Raw genomic sequence first — 6310 nt, 5'->3', positions numbered from 1 at the left:
TCCATGAGCATAACTACAACATTAGGGTCAGTATGATCTCTCAATTCCCTCAACCACCTCTCAACATTCTTAAAGGTAGAACGTCTAGTGACATCATACACAAGTAAAGCACCAACAGCTCCTCTGTAGTAAGAACTGGTAATGGCATGGTACCTGCAGCGGGCAAAAGAAGCATATGAATGCAGAAGTTAAATGCTTTACAATTTATGTATGCAATTCCAACTACTTGTCATAATTCAGAAATGCATTACAGCTCAAGTACTTGATTTCAGCTGTAGTGCATGTGAGCTAAATACTCCTTTAACTTCGACATTAAAAAAAGTTCACAAAAGTTAGATTTAAACACAAAAGTTTGCAAGAAATAAGAACAAACAGAAAAAGAGATTAGAGGATGCTATAAAGAAATGCTAATATGATTAAAATTTTCTTGGTAGAGATATGGTCTAAACAAAAGTGCAGAGAAAGTATGCATGCTAAAAAATTACACACAACATGGCCTAGGAAGCATATGATGCTGCCACTGAGAAGTTTGTAGTGCTATAGATCATAACCTTCCCCAACACAGCTCCTCTTTTAGAAAGAGGGATCCAGCAAGGGCAGTGAATACTAGTCCCAAAGGAGTGAAAGAAGACACAAACAAAGGGCCCTATCAAGAAGCTGCAAAACTAGAAACCATACCAAATAAGCAACAGCTAAGAGTCTACAATCCCATCCAATCATCCATGAAGGCACTCTAATAAAATACTTAATTGCTTCATAAATCAGTAACCACATTACCTTTGAGCAATCCAATAAGTCATATGACTAGATTTCCTCTTCGTAAACCTCCCTATTGGAGCCAAGAAGTTTTGTAACTAATGGAGCAAAATCTGTAATTAATGCAGCTTCTTCCTCGGCATTTTCTTGTGAAACTATATTAATATCATAAAACAGCAAATACGTCATTTCTAAATAAAGAAAAATAATAATTTAACTACTATAAATATTATGTGCAGTAAAAGAAATTTTTAACAAAACAAAGAATATATAAAATACTTACATTTTTCACCATATAACCAATCTTTAGTGCATATTAAAGCTTCTACATTCTCTGGCAAGATGGTACTACGATATTTGTTGATAATCCGACCGCCAATGCTGAAAGCGGACTCTGAAGCCACTGTAGTAATAGGAATACTCAAAATGTCTCGTGCCATCAATGAAATCACTGGATATCGATTTTTATTTTCTTTCCAAAATTGAAGAACATCCAAATCTTCTTTTGCCGGAAGCCTATTCTCATTTAAATACAAATCCAACTGTGATGTATTCCTGTTCAAATTATAGTGTTCACTTTCATACATGGTAAACTCATCTATTTCATCAGCAAGATTAGAAAAAACTCCCTCACTAGAAGATGCTACTTGTGATGAATCTACCATAACTGAGGGATATAATTGCATATAATCATCAAACATCAAATGCAGTTTCTCACGAATCTCCCTCACACGTGCAGAAAAAGTTCTCGGGTATATCTTTGTCAAACAAAATTCTACCCATTGCAACTTAAAACGTGGATCCAATATCACAGCAAAACTCAAAACAAAACTGTAACACTCCCAATATTTGTTAAATTTATCATGCATTTTCATAGCCATTTGCACAAAATGATCATCTTGACTATGCATTTCTTCACAAATCAACTGCTGAATTTTCCAAACCCCATGAAAATATAAATTAGCAGTAGGTTAATGAGATCCAGAAAACAATGTAGTGATATCATAAAACGATTTTAAAAACAGAGATATGCGATGAACCTTTTTCCACTCTTCATCTGTTGGAAACCATTTATAATTTGAATCAACTAACTGCAATTCTTGAAATGTTCCTCGATGCTCCAAAGCAGATTCACACATAAGATATGTTGAATTCCATCTTATTGAAATATCTTGTCGAACTTTCTTTTTGTAATTGATAGAGACTCTAGCAATGCATTCAGCAAATTTGACTTTTCTTGCTTCACTTGACCGAACATACTTGACAGATTCCCGTATTTTTGAAAGAGGTTGCTCAACTATTTCTAAACCTGCTTTTACTATCAAGTTTAGAATGTGTGCTCCACAACGTACATGAAAGAATTCTCCATCACACACCAACGGACCAGCAATCCTCAAATGACGCTTCAAAACATTCACCAAAACATCATTGTAGGCTGCATTATCCATAGTCAATGAGAAAATTTTCTTTTCAATTCCCCATTCTCTGAGTAAATCCATTACCCCTGTTGCCAAAGAGACACCATTATGTGGTGGAGGAATATGACGAAAATTCAATATCCGTTTTTGGAGCACCCAATTTTCATCAATATAATGAGCCGTAAGTGCCAAGTAACCATCTGTAGTGGATGAACTCCATAGATCGAATGTGAAACATATTCTACTCTTCACATTCTCTAAGGCATGTTTAAGAGTTTCTTTTTCTCTCAAGTACATTCTCACAACATCTGCTTTGATTGTGTTTCTTGATACAGGTTTTGCCTCTTCACATAAGAAGTTATGCAGATCTTGAATGCCCTCATGTTCCACAAATTCAAAAGGGTAATTGTGTTTTATAATAGCAACTGCAATTTTTTCACGATACATATGTTGATCCAAAGGAGCCCCAAAGCTTGTATTCTTCAACTCTCTCCACTTGCAAGAATCAAAATGCTTGAGCATATTAGATGTTCCAAAATTACCTTTTAATAAATATGCTTGTGCACACCATTTACACTTAACTTTTTTCCTTCCATCAGCAGTCACTGCTACAGTATCAAAACCATCCCAAGCAATTGATGTTTGCCTCCTAATTCGCTTGGCTGAACATTCTCCGGTAGCCTCTCCACTTTCAGGTATAGAATCTGTTGATGAAACTCGCTCAACATTGTGCTCTTCTTCTCCTTCCATTGGAACAAGTACCTAATATTCATTGCACCAAAGAATAGAAAAAAAATTCAGATCTCATTAAGTGCAAAATGACAGCAAAAAAATACTAGTTAGAGGAAAGGATTAAGATAACATTAAGCATTTAGAAGTCCAGAAATCCCAAGCTTGCATTTTTGGTTACTCTAGAGCAGGGAAGCTTCCTATATGAGAATCTGGAGGTGCATTACTTACTCTAAAAACTAAATTATTGATCAGTTTGCCAGATTTCGATGTATGCAATCATATGTCATGTCTTCTAATTAATGTTAGACATAACAACTCTAACTAGATTTCCTAATGTCCTCATCACAGTAATGAATTCAACTAGGAATGAGGACCTGGGAATTAGTTGTCTGCTATAACATGAATCATTCTAGATAAAAATATTGTACAAAATCTCATTCCAAGTATCAGAGACTCCAGGGAAGCTCTCGTTGAAGTATCCATTTTATCTTGTAGTGCCAATTGACAAGTCCCTTCCCAACTCAGTTGGGATTTCTGAACCGCAAATTCTGTGGTGCCAGGCTTGCACTCTAATCCTCCACAAGGAATAGTTAGGAAAAAGTAATGGGTTTGCTTCAAAGCCAACCGAATCTCACTCGTTTTAGCATTACAACCAAAATACCTACAACTCCTAGTCGTCACAGCAGCTAGCCACATGCAAATGAAATGCAATAACCCTAATAATTCAAGTTAATTAGCCAGCCCAAAAGCTTTGATTTAACAAATATTGATTGGAAACTCAACAACCTAGAACCAGAAACAGAGACAGACCCGTTCCCTCCTAATTATCAAACAATTTAAGCGCAAATGGAAAATAAAGACGAAGATATCAGCAAGAAAAGGATGAAGATTTACCCCCGATCACTTGCCCGCAAAATTCATCCTCACTCGATTTGGGATCTTGGGTTGGGTAAAATTTTAGGAGGATTCAGACAGAAAGGATGGATTTAGTTAAGTAGCGATTAGAGCAGAGGGGAATGGGAGGTGACGGCGGTGGCGGCGAAGGAGGGACTGAAACCGGTGAAAAAGAGGGAGCACGGGGACGGCTCTTTCATATTCCAACGTTCAATTTTAGGATAGCTCCTTTTTTAGTCATTTGTTGTCCGTTTCTTTTATTTGGTTTTTAAGTAAATGGATATATGTGGTTTTTGTGGATAATCCATATAAATCCATTTAATTTAATGGTTTTATTTTGATCAACCATTTAAAACCAACATTATAAATGGATAATCCAAATCCATTTAATTATGGATTATATGGATGGATAAATGGATTTCAATCCAAATTGCCACCTCTAATATCTACCTAGTCCTAAAGTGAAAATTTGGGCAGTACGCCCTTTGTGTTTACCTATTTTTCAGCCATTTATGGTTTCATTGTTTTTCTTAATTTAGCCCCAAAACACATACAAATAATCAATCTCATTACAATAGCCATTCAATGGCTCAAAATCATCCAAGTACAACACAAGCATAATAATCCAATCGGAAATCAAGTTTTGAAGGCAAAAGACTAAATGGCAGATTCGACATCTTATAACATTTTATTCACAACTCGAGTTACGTTTATTGGATTGGTATGACCTTTATACATTTCGAAACTATGACAAAGGGCTACAATTTTCATGAAAACCACTCAATCCAGTTCACAATTGATCAAGGTTGAATTTAAAGATTTCAGAACCAGAATGTCCTTGTCAGCATGATTGTTAGCACTAAATTCAAATGACAATAACTCAGGCCACACAATTCCGTTTGAGGTGTTTTTGGATGCATTGGAAAGCTAAAACATAGGGTTAAAAGTTTTGTGTTTTGGCCAAAGGCTAATTTGATACGAATCAAGGTGAAAAAATGTAGCCAGAATGATGAAATGTCAAAACTATCCGCAAAACTATACCTATGGCAGTCAAGGGTATTTTTATCATTTCACATGCTACAGTGCTCAGATTCAGCTGAAATGTTGTAGGAAGTTATAAAACCTCATTTTCTACAACTTTCATGTTTTAACCTAAACCCAATTCGGCCTCCATCATACACGAATATAACTGGTCTGAACAGAGCATTTGAAATCCTTAAATCTGGAAATTAATGCATTCAATGTATAAACTTCACATTTCTTGCTTGAACCACTACTTCAACTTGTTATACAAGATTATAGACATCACATGCTCTCTAAACAACAAGGAATACAACTGAACCATCCAAACCCTAACTCAAAATCCACCATCAAAACTACTTAGATAACTAGCATTAGCCAAGAATTTAAGTTGTTATACAAACTTAAACAAGCTTAAGGGATAGAAATAGGGTGGACAGCCATAATACCTCATTAAGATGCTTGCAAGAGATATCCACCACCTCTTCTTGTAAACTTTTAGCACACCAAACTTCCCAAGTGCTTAAAGAAAGGATTAATCGGTTTAGATTCTTGATTTTTCACTCAACTAAGCTAGGAATCAAGATTGAAATGAAGTGGTCTTCACTCTTTTCTTTTTCCTCTTATAAGTCATGACCAAGATGAAGGAAAATGAAGAAAAATAAGCCAAGAAGAAAGATAAGAAGAAAGGAAAATGTCTTGGTCAAGACCTTGGTTGGATTTTCGACAAATGGCTTAATCACAAATATTTTCACCAAAATATCTCTCGTTTCCTTAGTCAATAATGGTGACTGACTTAAGGGCTAATTAAGAGCTAATTAGCTCAACTAAAACAAGGAGATTAAGGTAATAAAGTGGTATTTCAATCGGTAGTGAACGGTACACGTCGGTTCACACTGTAGACACCAAATTTTTGATTTTCAAACTTTATTTGATTTTAGCTTTATTTGTTTCAATTTTAGGTTTATTTTATTTTATTATTTATTTTTCCTTCATTTCAGGAAAAAAGGAAAAAAGAAGAAAAAAGAAAAAGAAAAAAAAAGAAAAAAAAAATTAGTAAAAAATGGCAAGTGCGAGGCATGCATTGGGACAAGTGTCCCTTTGTATTTTGGACAACACAACACCTAAGGGATTAGGTGTCTTGACACTTGGGGGCTTAAGGAATTTTGAAAATAAAATAAAAGAAAAAGAAGAATGGGGATGGCCGGCTAGGGGGAAAAAGGAAAAAGAGGGAGCAAAAGAAAAGGAAAAAAGAAGAACCAGAATAGGGGCGGTGGAGCAGGGAAATAGGACACGACGACTGGGGAGCTGAGGAAAACCAAAGGGAGGAAAAAATAGGCAGCGGACGGTGGGTGTAGCTGAAAAAAGAAAACAGAGTAGGAGGAAAAGGATCAGAGTTTTCGTTTGGGAGGCTGGGCGGCTGAGAAAGAGAAAACAGAAATAGAAGAGAAAGATGAGGGCGGAAGAGGGGGCTAGTGAAAAGCGGAAGA

The 6310-nt window shown here is 35.8% G+C and overlaps 1 long non-coding RNA gene across 1 annotated transcript; it reads right to left on the bottom strand.

The window, feature by feature from the left end:
* Positions 1 to 809: 809 nt before the first annotated feature.
* Positions 810 to 1166, bottom strand: LOC140007445 (uncharacterized). Its single transcript, XR_011814758.1, has 2 exons — positions 1040 to 1166; positions 810 to 911 (listed from the first exon to the last, which is right to left on the bottom strand). It is a non-coding gene; the product is annotated as an uncharacterized lncRNA (long non-coding RNA).
* Between the last annotated feature and the right edge of the window lie 5144 nt (positions 1167 to 6310).

The sequence above is a fragment of the Coffea arabica genome, chromosome 5c (genome assembly GCF_036785885.1).
Source record: "Coffea arabica cultivar ET-39 chromosome 5c, Coffea Arabica ET-39 HiFi, whole genome shotgun sequence".
Lineage (NCBI taxonomy): Eukaryota > Viridiplantae > Streptophyta > Magnoliopsida > Gentianales > Rubiaceae > Coffea > Coffea arabica.
Note: the sequence above shows the minus strand (reverse complement) of the source record. Positions and strands in the feature narration are given on the sequence as shown.